Source organism: Octopus sinensis, linkage group LG21 (assembly GCF_006345805.1).
Source record: "Octopus sinensis linkage group LG21, ASM634580v1, whole genome shotgun sequence".
In the NCBI taxonomy this organism is placed as follows: domain Eukaryota; kingdom Metazoa; phylum Mollusca; class Cephalopoda; order Octopoda; family Octopodidae; genus Octopus; species Octopus sinensis.
In genome coordinates this window covers 31,064,610-31,082,109 of record NC_043017.1, presented here as the reverse complement: position 1 = coordinate 31,082,109, position 17,500 = coordinate 31,064,610, and the positions used below count along the sequence as shown (strand labels likewise).

The window sequence follows — 17,500 nt, the reverse complement described above, 5'->3', positions numbered from 1 at the left end:
CTATATATATATATATATATATAGTGATATATATATATATATATATTATATATAAAGATATATATGTATTTCTCATATTGAAATCAATGAAAACATTAAATTACAGGAAAGATACAGTGTACCAATAAAATCAATGCATGATATAAAAATATATTTTGTATTTATTCTATATCATGCATTAAATTTACACTGTGTTTTTCCTGTTTACTTATTTAATGTTCTCATTATGTTTTCAATATGTGTGTATAGGTATATGTAGAGATATGTGCATGTATGTGTCTCATTCTATATATAGAAAACGATACATAAAAAGATCATTTGGTACACACACACACACACATATATATATATACATATATATGTATGTATCATGTATGTAGTTATAGATATATATATATATATATAGATATATATATATATATATATATTATATATATATTGTAAATCCCCAAAAAAGAACAACAACAAACACAAAATTCAACAACTTGGCGACGTGGCACATTTAAAGTATTAAGCAGACGCTTACGGAAGGAAAGAAAGATGGTTAAACGCTTACAAACTGTCTCTTTAAGCATTCAGAATAATTTTTCTATCGTCTTGGCTTAAAAACCCTCACCGTTTGTTTTTACTGTTTTATTCTCATCTTTCTGTCTTTTACTGTTTTTTTCTTTTTTATTGTTTTTACTGTCTTGTTTTGTTCATACTGTCCTATTCTTGTTACCCCTTTTACTATCCGAAAAATATCCCAAATTTTATATAATTTGCTTTGCGGGAAGGAATGTTTCAATGAAGTCGCGTCTTGTCCTTACCTTCGTTTTCTATATATATATATATATACATATAGAAAGACAGACAGACAGACAGACAGATAGGTAGATAGATAGATAGATAGATAGATAGATAGATAGATAGATAGATAGATAGATAGATAGATAGACACATAGATAGATAAATTGATAGATACATAGATAAAGAGATAAATGGATTGATCGATAAATGTATTAAGTGAGAGATCACACACTCTGTATTTAGCAGTAGGTCAGTTAGGTCTAGCATGAAATACCCAGGTCATCTGTAGTCAAAGACTTGAAGTTCACTGACGGAGAGTGCCTTTGTTGGCAACAATAATATGCCTATATTCTGTTGATGATTATTCTAGGTTGCTGTAATTTCTCATAGAGGAAGTGTTGGCTATTACTGATACCACGTGGGGGAAGAACATCCCTGCTAAACATGTTCCATGAGATACTAAAGAAATATTTTGATGTTTTTGGAGTCTCTAAAGGAAGTGGATAAGGGTCATGGAAGTTTTCAAGTAATCGGCATCTGTAAGAGAGCATGTCACATACATATATCTTCACTGTCATGCCTGTGTAGTGTTATATGATGCCACCAGATGAGGAGGAATCTGCGAATGACATGTGAGAGAGGTAATCCTCTCAATGAAAAGTACGTAAGATTTCTGGAATTACATTCTGGAGTTTTAGATGAAATCTGAGCGGTTTTTGTGTACTTGTGTCTGTTACTGCACACACACACACACACACACACACACACACACACACACACACACACACACACACACACACACACACACATACACACACAGGCACACAGAGTGTTAGAAGCGATTTTATCTATACTCATAAAAATAACCATCACATGAAAATTAAAGAGGTTTTGATTATTTATTGATTCTGGGAAATTGGTTTTTAATTACGAGTAGCACATTGCTGGCAGAATCATTAAGATGCTGAACAAAAAGATTAATGCCATATTTTGCAGCCTTGTGTTCTGAGTTCAAATTCCACTCATGTGAAATTTGCGTTTCATTATTTCGGGGTCGATGAAATAATTACCAGTTTAGCACTAGGGTTGACGTAATCGATTATCTCCCCTCCCACAAAAGTTCAGGCCTTGTCTGTACAGTAGAAAAATAAATTTAGTAGAAACCTCTAGATGAAAGGGTAAAGACCCCCTTCGGTCATGAATGACCATGGGATTGCACCTAGAAAGTTACCCTCCTAGACACAAGTAAGGGCAAGGTTGTTTATGGAAGGCCAGCAGTCGCCCATGCATACCAGCCTCCCCAGTGTTACCCAAGGGAAAGGCAGGGGCCGATACAGCTTGGCACCAGTGACGTCGCAACTCATTTCTACAGCTGAGTGAACAGGAGCAACATGAAATAAAGTGCCTTGCTCGAGAACACAACACGCAGCCCGGTCCGGGATTCGAGCTCACAACCTCACGATCGTAAGCTCGACGCTCTAACCACTGAGCCATGCGCCTTAAACAGGTGATTATATCAGATTGATTATTTCTAATTTTCGTCAGGTTTAAAGGGAAGTAAGAGATCTTCCATATATACAAACTTATAGGTACGGTGTGTGGCTCTGTATATACATATATTTATATATGCATATATATATATGCATATATATATATATGTGTGGGTGTGTGTATATATATAAATATACTGTCATAAACATACAAACACCCACATGCACACACATATTTGATATTTTGTTAAGTTGGGTTAAAGAAAAATTTGAGAGAAAATATTATCTTCGTTTTTTTTTTTTTTCTTAGCATTCTTTTGTCTTTAGACTTGTCCAAGTCTGAGATGGAAAACAAGAAAGAATAGTTAATAATAAGGAAGGAAATAAAAATTACAACTGATCTATCTTAGTCACGACATCATAAGAAACAAATTTCTGATTATTACTGAACATGATTCTTAAGGTAAATGAAATATTTCAGTTTATAGTTCTGCTTTTTTTCATTGTTACATTTTTTCATACTTTGTATATCATTTCCCATGTGAAAATCTGTTTCTTTCCTGTCAATGTGTTTTAATATTTGCATATCGTTGCAACTATTTTATTATTCTTAACTTCCTTTTTTTATATGGTGAGGTTTTGAGCTGGCAGAATTGTTAGTGTTCCAGTCCAACTTCTTATTTGCTTTTACTACTGGCTTTATGTTCTGAGATCGAAACCTACCAAAGTCTTCCATATATACAAACTTATAGGTACGGATGCGTCTTGTTTATGTCTCATTATAACGTTGTGTGGCTCTGTATATATATATATATATATATATATATATATATATATATTACGTCAACTCCATTGATCAACAGGTGTTTATTTTATTGAGCCCGAAAGAATGAGAGGCATAGTCGACCTTGGTGGTATTTGAACTCAGAATGTAAAGACGGACAAAACGAAGTAATATATTTTGTGTAAATAATTGATTATAGAATGTGCTGTAATTATGTCCTGCCACTGCTGTGTTAATGACCATAAACTTCTCTCTCACACTAAGTTAATTCTTGTATTATTACGTGCAGCTTATATACCAAGGCCTCTGCATTTTGGTAGGATCTGTTCCTATTGCTTCTTACTGCTGATATAATTATTCTTTAGCTGTTTAGCCCCGGGTCAGTCCTTATTTGGTGGAGTCATTCCAATCCTGATTTTTACACTGCAGCCATGCTGGAATACTGCCTTCAAGAATTTTTAGTAGAATGTATCAAGCTCAATACTTATATTTTATGAGCCTGGTACTTATTCTAACGGTCAATTTTGCCTAACTGCTAAGTCACAGGGATACAAACATATCAAGTGGTGGTGGTGGACAAACAAACACACACACACATGCACTCAGACACACATACACACACATGCACACATGCGCACATACATACATATGTCAGGCTCCTTTTAGGTTCTCTCTACCAAATCCACCCAGAAAGATTTGGTTGGCCTGTGGCTTCAGTAGAAGACATTTGTCCAATGCGCCATACAGTAAGACTGAACCTAGAACCATGTAGTTGGAAGCAAGCTCCTTACCACGCAGCCATGCCTATGCCTACTTGTGAATTTTAACCGCAGATTATTCCAAGTAGATCAGACCTTTGATCAAAATTTTTACCATCGTGTTTAGGCCGGTTACTGACGAGGATTCGCCTGGTAGATAATATGGTCTTGCTAAATTATCTATTAAAAGATGGTAAGCGATATTATTTGCTTAAGAAATCTGAAACCATGGTATAACCGTTATATAACAAGGTAAAGATTTTTATTTTTCATTTACTTCGAAATTTGCTAAAAAATTGTGGTTTTTGGCCGTGTTGGCTGCTATTTCTAGCACATGTAAAATTACCTGTTAAAGGGTAATTTTCTATTTTGAAATACGCATATATATATATATATATCAGTCTCTCTCTCTTTCTATATATATATGTAGAGAAATAGAGAGAGAGAGAGAGAGATTATTCCATTCTTCCTGAACATTAAACTCTTGGGTATTGTAAAATCTTGGACCACATACTATGTGTTCACCACTTCAGTTCTTTCCTTTCAAGAGTATTCTTTTGATTTTAATGGTCATAGATTAACAAGGATTTAACTATTATGAATCGCATGTTCTTGTTGCTGTTATAAAAAGATTTCAACTGACTTTGGTAAAATCTCAACAAATATATTCTCACAGAAAAAAAATTCCCATATAGAGAAACCATCCAGATTTTTGAAATATCTTTGCTTGCCTACTAATGGATATTCTGTGTATGAAATCATGTACTTGAGGTGTGATTGAGAGAGAGGTTGTGTGTGTGTGTGTATGTGTGTGTGTGTGTGTGTGTGTGTGTGTGTGTGTGTGTGTGTGTGTGCGTGTGTGCGTGTGTGTGTGTGCATATTAATTTATGTTTATGAATAATTTTGTAGGTTTCTATGTAAACTAATCTGCACCCACTTTCTATAAAATTATTTATTAGATTAAACTCCAAGCCATACTTTTCATCTGTTAAACAACTTTAGAAAGAAAGTAATCAAACATACATACACACAAAAAGACAAATAAACATATATAAAATTATCAATGCACCCCGGCGTTGCCCGGGTGTTATGACCTACGGCCACATTGCGCTATTTGTTCTTTTCATATGGGCAGAATCGTCACGCGAGGAGTACGAAGCAAACAACTCTTCTTTTTAAACATGACATTCGGTCATTTTTCTGATGAACGACGCTGCAGGTTCCGTTAACCAAATTCAGTTCCAAAGATATGGTCGGCCGAAGGCTATAGCGGAAAACACTATACCATGCGGAGGGACTGAACATGGAAACATGTGATTTGGAAACAAACTTCTCAAACATACATGTATTCTTACACCCAATATCTGTGTGTATGTGTGTGTGTGTGTTTGTGTTTATATTTGTTGTTCAATCGAGGTTTGTGACCTGTTATGTCTCGAAGTTCATCAAGCAGAGATCGATAAAATAGATGCCAGATTGCAATACATCCTGAGGTCAGTATAATCAAATATATTTTTGAAGGTAATACCCCATCATGGTGACAGTCGAAAGACAAAACCCAGTAAAATAATGTTTAAAGTCTGATTGGCTTTAAATTTAATGTAATGGATTACTAACCACAAGATGAATTCAAAACTTCGTATCGAACTTCCTATATGTACATATCAGTGGAATTGACTTTCAACAGTTAATGCTTGTAATTTAAAGTTGAATGGTTAGCAGTACGAAAGATGTCCTGATTTCTTAAAAGATTACTGTGAAAAATATACGGAGAAAAAGTGTTTTTCACCACGACAAGTATATATCTATATATACACACATAGATCGTTAGCCCTACACACACATTTTTCTCTCCTTGTATCTCTCCTTGTTTTTTCTGTATCCCTTTCTGTTGAAGAGCGTAGGCTCGAAACGTAAAAGCCTTTTTCTATTCCTGAGTGTTATATTAATACATCTGTTAGTTTTGTACACTACCTGTCTTCGTCTTTTGTTTTTGTTTCGTAAACTCTCCCTATATATATATATATATATATATATATATATATATACATATATATATATGTATGTATGTATACACACGCACACACACACACACACACACACACACACACATATATATATATATATTATATATATATAGATATATATATTATAGATAGATAGATAGATAGATTATATTTGAGGTATGATAAATTGATTCATAGAACCATGTGGCTTTCAGAGAACGATCCTGTAGCAAACTTAACGGACCGCATAGTTATCTAATACAGAGAAGTAAACTGCAAAGTTTCTTTTAGCTGAAATCCAGCATGTTCAGTGGATGATGAAATTATTTCTTGAGGAGTATGTACAACATAAAATATCTAGTGCTATGAGAGGTGACTATAGTTATTTTACAACTTGTCATCCTAAGGTTTACGGCTACATTCCACCCCATTTCATGTAATAATAATTGCAGTGTATGACATATTATGCTCACATATCTGCACTAAAATGTATGCTACATATTATACAATACAATTATGTATTCACAAATTAATGTGGAAAAAGAAATTTAGTTTATTAGATCAGATCATTGTGTTTACATGAAAGATTCAACTCTAAGTAGGCAAAAATGTTCTCTTTGTATAAAGAATGTATAGAATACCCAAATTATATAAACTTAACTTGGTATCCTTAAATCCTTAAAAATGTTTTAGCCCGAAAGTCGCGGCCATGCTGTGGCACCACCGCTGAAAAATAGATTGCTCTGAAGTAGAGAGCAATGCCCATATGTGTTAGAAAGATCGATTGATCTCTGCCGTCCTTGTCAAGGGGAGTGCTAACCGTCTCTCCTTTTTTGGTCAGTAAAAATAAATATGTGTTGTTTCATATCAATTAAAGTGCTAGATCTAAGTCCAGAGAATTGATTATTTCTTATTGCTAACAGCAATGATTGTTAATTCCATTAACTTAGATCTCGCTTGGTATCTGATATAAAACAAGTAAATTTTTATGTTTACTGACCATACCAAGCTTAGTTTATCTAGACTTGGTCACCAATACATTGTATATTCAAAGAGAAAATGTATGTATACTTAGATTTGAAGCATTGGTGTAATCATGAAGCTCTGGTGATCTGCTGAAGTAGCTTTCTTTACCTGAGTGGACTTGTGAACGTAAGATTGCATTGAATAATGCATAGCATGGATATTAGTATTGATACGTAGACATAATTTGCTACACACCGATATTGTTATGATACGAAGAAGACTGTGAAATCCTAAGGAAGACAAATGGTTAAATGAATATATTCAAATCCATAAATTCTGAGTATTTTTATAGTGTATGTGCGTGTAGGTATATCTATCTCTATCTATATAATTATCTCTATATATATACATACACACACACACCACACACACACACACATACATATATAAATATTATATATATATACATATGTTATATACATATATATATATGTGTGCATATATATATATATATATATATATGTATAATATATATATATATATATGTATATATTAATATATATATATATATATATATATATATATATATATATGTATATATATATATATATGTATATATATATATATATATATATATAATATACGTATATATATATATATATATATTATATATATATATATATATATATCTATATATATATATATATATATATCCAGACTGACAGTTAGGCATTTGCATACATAAGCAAATACACCAATTATTATTGCTATGAATGTAAAATTGTAATCCGAATATTGAAGATGGATGTTTCGAAACAGTTGTCCATAATGAACTTTCTCTTTGATTTTCAGAGACATTCACATCAGCAGAACAACTAACCTCTATGACGGTATGTATGTATGTATGTATGTATGTATGTATATGTATGTTATGTCAGGTCACTTTTGAGTGCTACTGGTAACATGTAACCCAGTACAACCTGTGCATGGTCGGGTCGTCGGCAACTAATCCGGCAACCCCATCAAGCTTGCTTGGTGAGGACACCCTGCGGGATGAAAAACAAAACCTGTCAAAGGGCGGAGGAACTCGTGAGAGTCAACGGCCATTCAATAAATGTCTTCAGGCTGTATCATGCGCGGGGACATAGAAATAATCGGACTGAATACCCGATCGCGCGGTTAAACCATTGGGAGTGAAGGACTCCTAGCCTTTGTTAGGACATCCTTCTAGGAGAAGGTAACACAGGTAACTGGGATAACTCCAACATAAAACCTGTGGCTCAGTGATTACCGGTGACGTTGATTGTTCTTCTTTTCGGATTATGGCTGCTGTTGCTTACTGGGTGGGATTGACTCAGTGCACAGCCTTTCCTCACTTTAAAAAAATCTTCTTGCACAGGCATTGCACGATAACAACATTGATTAAGCTTCGTGCAATGGACATACTCGATAACGAGGGTGCAGCCACCATGTAAATGTGTATGTATGTATACATGTATGTGGGTATGTACGTATGTGTGTATGTATGAAGTATAGGCACGTATGTATTTTCATGCACTTATGTATAAATGCTCATACAACTGTATATGTTATAAATTCTGAGAGACAATATCACTTTAAGAAAAACATGCTGGTTTTATTTTATATGGTTTTATTTTATATGTTGTTAATACCATTAATTAATTATATAAGTAATTAACTAATAAACCAGTCTACTGCTTGCATAATTCTTTAGTCAAGTAGTAAATCACATGATTTGTCAGTGATCTGCCATTTCTTTCGTACACCTCATCAATAAATATTTGTTCATATGTCGCAGTCAGTCTTTCCCATCATCCTTTCGGAGTCGATAAAATAAATACCATTTTCGCACTAGGTTCGATGTAATTGACTTAGCCCTCCCCTGAAATTGCTGGTCTTGTGTCAAAATTTGAAAGTAATGTATATTTATTGCTAAGACTTGTTGAATTGTTATGAATAGTGTTTTGTTAGTACTGCGTGGTGTGTCCACGAACAGGACAGATCATATTTTTCAGTGTACAGTGGAATAGATTCTTATATTCATCTCTTATAACGTAATATATACCTACATTTATTCTCAAATTTACTTATTCACATGTATATCTCTATACATACGCTCACACATATATATATGTAAGTATGTAAGCATCGAGCCGTTCCATAAATAATGCGGTTTATTTATACTCCTTATTTTTTGGATTTGGTTTGCAAGATTATTTATATAAGTTCGTGTGTTGAAGCATATTCTGTTGTCTGGAGAGAGTCATTCTCTTTTAATGCCTTATTATTTAACACACTCACCGATAAAATTTCCACTTCTTTCTTTTTTTTATTTTCTAAAATTTTCGTTGTGTCATGAAACCTTTTCAGTAGTTTTGACTCTCAAGACTATTGAGAAGACTATTGAGTCAAGACTATTGAAAAAGTTGCAAGACGCAACGAAAAGTTTAGAAAAAAAACCCAGAAAGAAGTGGAAATTTTACCGGTGAGTGTGTTAAATAATAAGGCACTAAAAGAGAATGACTCTCCCCAGACACAACAGAATATACTTCTTTTTTTTTCTCAAAATTAAGATAGACAAAATTATTTCTATATCTAAAGTATACTCTCCTTCATTTTATACAATGCTCTTCCATCTATCTGGTAGACTTGCAAGGCCCCTCTTTCATGTTATTGTAATCTTAAATGCAACATTCGCTTTAAAGAAATGTTCTACTTTCGTCGACCGAAATATAATTTATTAAACTGCGGACATGAATTAGCAATGAATTATTAGCATTCATATAGAAAAGAAAATATTTTTCGTAAAAAGCAGTCTGAAGAAAAATTCACTTGGATATACATAGGGTAGGCTCATATAAGCCTCATCTACTATATATGCATGTGTGTATGTGTTTATGTGTCTCTGTTTGTCCATCCACCATCGTTTGACTACCGCTGTCGGTGTTTTAATATTCCCGTAACTTTGGGGTTCGGCAAAAGTGACCGATAGAAGAAGTACTAGGTTTACAAAGAATAAGTCCTGGGGTCGATTTGTTTGACTAAAAGGCCATGCTGGAGCATGACTGCAGTCAAAACGAATGGAACATAAAAGAATGAAACTCAAAAGAATATGTATGTGGACATGCATGCATATATATATATATATATATATATGATAGACCGTTAGCTCCTACACGCATTTTTTCTTTCCTTTTTTTCTCTCCTTGTTTCTCTCCTTGTTTTTTTCTGTGTATCATTCTGTCGAAGAGCGTAGGCTCGAAACGTAAAAGACATGTTCTATTTCTATTCCTGAGCGCCATACTAATACATTTGTTTGTTTGTACTCCACCTGCCTTCGTGTGTTTATTTATGCACACATGAACGCAAGTGGTTAAAGAGATTACTCCACAAATATGAGCTTCGCATTTGATCTCAATTGTAGAAGCTGAATAAATATACATTTGCTATAGGCTAGTCTATTGTGTACAAATTTTTTGTAAACGAAAATTGTCTAGAAATCTGTCAGGTAAGCTGTTCTTTTAATTAAAAGCCAAGTCATGTCACATCGTTTTCTACTCGTACTTATTTTAATGATCATTAGTTGATAAACAACTGAACACACCATAAGCGAACACACCATAAGCGAACACACCATAAATAACATTATGAATCAGTGTGAGCAAGTACTAAATTGCATAGAAACGAGTAAATCCATTAATCATGCATGTATATATACTTTCGTTTCAATAATGACGTGTATGGAAATAATCGTAAAATATACGTGGAAAGAAAGTTGGAAATACAATGTGCATTATAACATGGTATGTTGGAGTATGTAGAAAACTCATTAGAACTTATATAGGGTTGACATTTCGGTGTATTAGTATATGATTCAGCTAGCTTCGGAAATGCTACACTGTAAAACTATTCAGCCATTTTGTACCAACATGCACTAAGGAGAACGTAATTGTTTAGTCAATGATATAGGATTAGTTAGCTTATCTACTCATCACTATGATACAATGCTGAGGCAGATAAATGAATCGGTTTGTATATGAGGTTGAGGAACAAGTATCAAACGAGATCAGAATTAGAAAATACTTAGTGTAGAGGAAGTGCATATTTTCTCTCCTGCACTTAAATTTATTTGAAGCACATCATGCAAATTCTGTTGAGTTTTTAAACCGCAAACATCTCTTGTATGTCCTCCCATCCATCTCAAGAAATTTACAGTTATTATTGTTCTCCATATGAGAGTGGTGGTGAGGATTGAATAGGCTGAAATTGCGAAGTGGTATCAAAAGGTTCCCGGACTAGTTATATTTAATAAAAATATAACCTGTTTACCCAAGTTTTAATATTATCTCCTTCGAAATGGTCACCTTGCGCGGCAATATACCGGTCCCTATGTTCCTCCTTGTTTTGGAATTCAGCCTGGAAGTCATTTTCTGTAAGCGAGGGGCTCTGGATTTCAATAACGGGGTTAAAACGGTGACCTTTGAGCTGAAGTTTCATCTAGCGGAAGAGATGGAATCCTGCGAATAGGGCGGGTGCAGAAGCGATACCATGTTGTTTTTGGTGAGAAATTCACGAGTGACGAGAGCACGGTGAAGAATCTAATTCTTCGCGCTCCAAAGATCCGGTGACTTTTACCGAATGTTCTCTTTCAAACGTTTCAAAGCGTGGTAGTAGAATTCTCGATTGACTGTTTGGCCCTGAAGGACGAATTCTCGACACACAATGCCACATTTACAGGTCACTCATCGTCTTCCAGGGACATTTTTCTGCGCTTGAAGCGGCAATGCCAGTCGAAATATTACCTACGACCCATTGTCTCGTCGGCGTAACGCTGTAAGCTTGTCAAAGCATGCTCAATATCTCTGTAGCAGACTTCCCAAGTTTAACGCAAAAATTTCACGTTGGATCATTGTTTCAACTCCCTAACAATGACAAAATAGTACACTACAGCATACTCGTGATGACAAAAACGCGAACTTCACAACTTGCGATGTATACACTGTGATGTCACTCGGCACACTGCTTCATGAAGTTCACCGCTAGCTCTCACTGCGCATGCAACCGTCTGCTGCCATCTGTTGGAACGCTACACAACTATTCCTGGAACTTTTTTCATACCACCTCGTATGATTGATTCTTGATAATTCAGCTGACGAGAGATTTTCCAAATCTATTTCTTTTCCATTAAAAGTTCTCCTTGTCAATTCACATTCAATTCCACATTTATTTCTAGCATACAGAATATCCTTTCAATTCTCATCTACTGACATTTTCGCTGATTATTGGGATGATAAATCTTTTGAACTCTATATTTTTCTTTCTCCCCTGCTTTATATTGCTACGTCTGTTTTTCCTCCTGTTCATATGTATTTCTCTCACTCACATTTCTCTTCTTACCCCGTCTCCTCTTTTACCCTGCCGCATTATCATCATGCATTATCTCCCCTATTTTTATAACGTCATTCGTCTCGCTCTATGTTTCTCATTAACTTTCGGATTTTTTCCTGATAAAATTCATCCACTAACAATCTGTACTAACAACCTTCCTCTTACCTTTAGACAGACTTATTTTATAATGGCGAGTCAATATCGATGAATTATTGACTTTTGATATTACTCCCAGTTCATCATTATACTTGATACCAATTTAAATCAATCCTTTGACCTGCTGTCCATGAAGATAAGGTAGTAGTGCTGCTATGGCAGAAACACGTTCTTACAGCTTTAGTCATTTAGAGCATATTTTCTTTAATAGCATGTAAACAGTGCAAAATTCCTGATTGTTGATATTAACTCCTCTTCACCTTTATGCTTGCTATGAACTACAACCAATCTACTGGCCTGCTGTCTCTTGCAGTGATGATAATTTCATTAAAGCAAAAGTTTATCTTGTATTTGATATGATATCATATTTATTCCTGTTATTATTTCTCTTATCTCGTTTTCATTTCATAAATAATCTATTAATCCATCTTTCCATCAATACATGTATATACATATATATATATATGTATGTGTGTGTGTGTGTATCTATGCGTATATATATATGTATATATATACAAATATATAAATATATATATATATATATATATATATATATCTAAGTACATATATATATATATGTATGTGTGTGTGTTTATGTATATTTATATACATATATTATAAATATATATTTAAACATATTTATACATATACATATATATATATACATATACAAGTATATATATATATATATATGTATATATATATAAAAGTATATATATACACATATATACATATACATATATATATATACATATACAAATATATATATATATATATAAATGTATAAATATACACATATATACATATACATACATTTATTCATGCATGTGCCTATACATGCATACATATACAGAGTAACAGAGAGAGTGTATGTGTGAGGGAGAGAATACGAGACATTCCTACATGTATGCATTGCATATATCTATGCTTGACAGAAACACAGTAAGTGGTAAAGACTCTTAGATTGTATGGACACAGAATACTACGACGGATAATTAATTTTCTAAAAAAAAAAGGAGAAAATTATCTGCACACAATTTTATGATAGCATAAATTGGAAACATCTGGTGTCAATTATACCATTTTGTTGCAATAGTATTCTGCAGGAAACAAAAATAAAAAAATACCTGTATGTAAGCAAAATGTATAAAATTTAAACGAAGTAAACTGGCGTAATAAATGTAGATGGCAGTGCGTTATTCTCTACTCTAGTGTTAAGTTATCTTTCTGTCAAAAGCATTTGGGGAAAAAATATACATTTTTTTTCTTTTTTTTTATCCTACCAAACTAAAAATAATTTAATTACAGCATATTTTGCAGAAATAATTTTTTTTTTTCTGAGATAGAATTTGTCATGGTAGTAAAAAAAAATAAAGAAACGGAGACACTCTATAAAAATAAAAAAGAGACGACTTACTCCATCAACTCCATCACCATCATCATTAATATCCTCATCCTCATCATCATCACATCATCATCATCATCATCATCATCATCATCATCATCATCATCATCATTATCATCATCATCATCATCGTTCATCATCATCATTATCATCATCATCATCATCGTTGTTGTTGTCATCATCATCATCTCATTAATCATCATCATCATCATCGTTGTTGTGTCATCATCATCATCATCATCATCATCGTGTCATCATCATCATCATCATCATCATATCATCATCATCGTTGTTGTTGTTGTCATCATCATCATCATCATCATCGTGTTGTTGTCATCACATCATCATCATTATCATCATCATCATCATCGTTGTTGTTGTCATCATCATCATCATCATTATCATCATCATCATCGTTGTTGTTGTCATCATCATCATCATCATCATCATCGTTGTTGTTGTCATCATCATCATCATCATCATCATCATCATCATCATCATCATCGTTGTTGTTGTCATCATCATCATCATCATCATCACCATCGTTGTTGTTGTCATCATCATCATCATCATCATCACCATCATTATCATCATCATCATCGTTGTTGTCGTTGTCATCATCATCATCATCATTGTCCTCGTCGTCATTGTCATTGCCACCACCATTGCAGTGAGGAAGTTTTGTTCAATTCTATAATACGTGGTTGACATGAAGATATGATATTTCGAGATGTATTTTCTTGAGAAACTATTTATTGCTCTAGACAAGATACACACAAGCTTACCTACACGTTCTATCAAACACATCAGTCTAATTGTCATTGCTACTGTTGTTGTTGTTGTTGTTGTTGTTATTGTTGCTGTTGTTGAAGCTGGTGTTCAACTTCAGATCAGCTTCAATTCAGCAACCCTATGAATAAAAATGTTCTCAGCGTCATCATCCAATTATGACACTCATAATTTATATCATCCTAATGCGAAAGACTAAATGCACTTGTTGATCCCTAATTTTAAATAAGTTGATTTCAAGCTCCAAGAGTAGTCTCCCTTGTGTATCATGATAAATATTAGTCATCAAGTTTATCATTGCTTTTATCTTTTATCTTTGACTTACTTCATTCATTAGATTGTGGCCATATTGGATCCCTATCTTAAAAATCTTTTAGTCAAACGAATTGGTCCCAGCATGTTCTTTTCGTTAAGCCTTATACTTATTCTATTAGTCCCTTTTACCAAACTGCTAAGTTACAGGGACATAAATGCATCAACACTCATTGTTAAACAGTGCTAGAGGATAAACACAGACACAAGGACACACAAACACGCACACACAAACACACACACAGCTGAATCTGATTCAATACGCACGCACACACGCACACCACACACACACACACACACGGCACACACATCGTTTTTCTTTCAGTTTCCATCTACCAAATTCAGTCACAAGGCTTTGATTGGCCCAAGGCAATAGTAGGACACCTGCCCAAGGTGCTACGCAATGAAACCGAACCTGAAACAATATTTTTTGAAGCACGCTTCTTAACACACTGCTATACCTGTGACTACACAGCCATGCCTACACTTTTTCATGACTATGAGTTTAATTTTAATCTATTAACATTTCATAGTTCACCAGATACACAATAGTTGCATCCACTTCAGTAATATTAAATCTAAGACAGAAATTTTACAGAAGCAAACCAAATGAGGGAGAGTAATCATTGATGACGCCTTAGATTACAGTTAATGACTCTAATAAAACAACTAATTGAATGATCAAACGATTGATGAAAGAAATGGTTAGTTAATTAGTTAAGTAGTTGAGTGACACTAATAAAAATTAGCAAAATATAAAAAAGCACTTGTGTTTTTCATTGGTAACATAAACCTCCAAAGGTCTGATAGAATCTCAGACTATATTATGGTAAGGAATGAGAAGTGGAATCTCTACTATGACCACCAAGTGAATGTGAGGAATGTATGGAAGGAGAGGCATCTTAATGTGAACCCACCATAGGGGCTGGCTGCTATAGTTGACAACAGTATATATTTCTTTACTACCCACAAGGGGCTACACACAGAGGGGACAAATAAGGACAGACAAACGGATTACGTCGATCCAGTGCGTAACTGGTACTTAATTTATCGACCCCGAAAGGATGAAAGGCAAAGTCGACCTCGGCGGAATTTGAACTCAGAACGTAACGGCAGACGAAATACAGCTACGCATTTCGCCCAGCCTGGTAACGTTTCTGCCAGCTCACCGCCTCATACTGACAACAGTATAATATATGACAACATATAATAGTATAATATATGAAGTAATTAAGGATATGATTACAAGGGTGCCATTTACACCATGTTCGGTTATTTGATTGGTTTGTTCTTATTTACTCTAGTTTCACCTGTATGAGTACGTGGTTTCTACCTATGTCCCTTCCTGGGTTACTTAATTTATTGGCGTTTATATTTTGCCTTGTGTTTTCCCCCTATAATTTTCCTCCTATCTCTAACGGTTGTGTGTCCCTCACTGATGAAACCGAGGTAGGTTGATATCACGTGATTCGCTGGTGGTCTTGGAACTGGAACTGGGAGAATTTATCTCACCTACTAGCAATATAAACGAGATTGCATTTTCTACCAGAAGAAAACAAAAGAGTTTCTCTCGTGGTGTTTACTGCAGTATAGTTTGTTCCAAAAACACCCATTTTTAAGTGAGGATAAATAAATGAGATAAATAATGCTTCTTGGCATTAATAGTACCTCTACTTTTTACTCTCTTTTACTGTTTTACTTGTTTCAGTCATTTGACTGCGGCCATGCTGGAGCACCGCCTTTAATCGAGCAACTCGAGCCCGGGACTTATTCTTTGGAAGCCCAGTACTTATTCTATCGGTCTCTTTTTTTGCCGAACCGCTAGGTAACGGAGACATAAACACACCAGCATCGGTTGTCAAGCAATGCTAGGGGGACAAACACAAACATACACGCACACACATATATACATACATACGACAGGCTTCTTTCAGTTTCCGTCTACCAAAATCCACTCACAAGGCCTTGGTCGGCCCGAGGCTATAGCAGAAGACACTTGCCCAAGTGCCACGCAGTGGGATTGAACCCGGAACCATGTGGTTAGTAAACATGCTACTTACCACACAGCTACGTTTGCTAATATATATTATATATATATATATATATATATATATATATATATATATATCTATAGGAGTGTCTGTTATATAATAGCTTATATAGGCGCACATGGTTCCGGGTTCAGTCCCACTGCGTGGCACCTTGGGCAACTGTCATCTACCATAGCCTCGGGCCGACCAAAGCCTTGTGAGTGGATTTGGTAGAAGGAACTGAAAGAAGCCCGTCGTATATATGTATATATATATATGCGTGTGTGGTTTGTGTGTCTGTGTTTGTCCCCCTAGCATTGCTTGACAAACCGATACTGTGTGTTTATGTCCCCGTTACTTAGCGGTTCGGCAAAAGAGACCGATAGAATAAGTACTGGCTTACAAAAGAATAAGTCCCGGGGTCGAGTTGCTCGATTAAAGGCGGTGCTCCAGCATGGCCGCAGTCAAATGACTGAAACAAGTAAAAGAGAAATAGTATATATATATATATATATATATAAACTAGTTCACTGTGGCTTATAGCATCTCCTCGACTGTTCTGGAACTGTTTTGTTTTTATATTACTCGTGGGAGAGATGAGATGCT

The 17,500-nt window shown here is 34.6% G+C and overlaps 1 non-coding gene across 1 annotated transcript; it reads right to left on the bottom strand.

The window, feature by feature from the left end:
• Nucleotides 1–6,556: 6,556 nt before the first annotated feature.
• On the bottom strand, nucleotides 6,557–6,668 carry LOC115223062. Its single transcript, XR_003882780.1, has one exon. It is a non-coding gene; the product is annotated as a U6atac minor spliceosomal RNA (small nuclear RNA).
• Nucleotides 6,669–17,500: the final 10,832 nt, after the last annotated feature.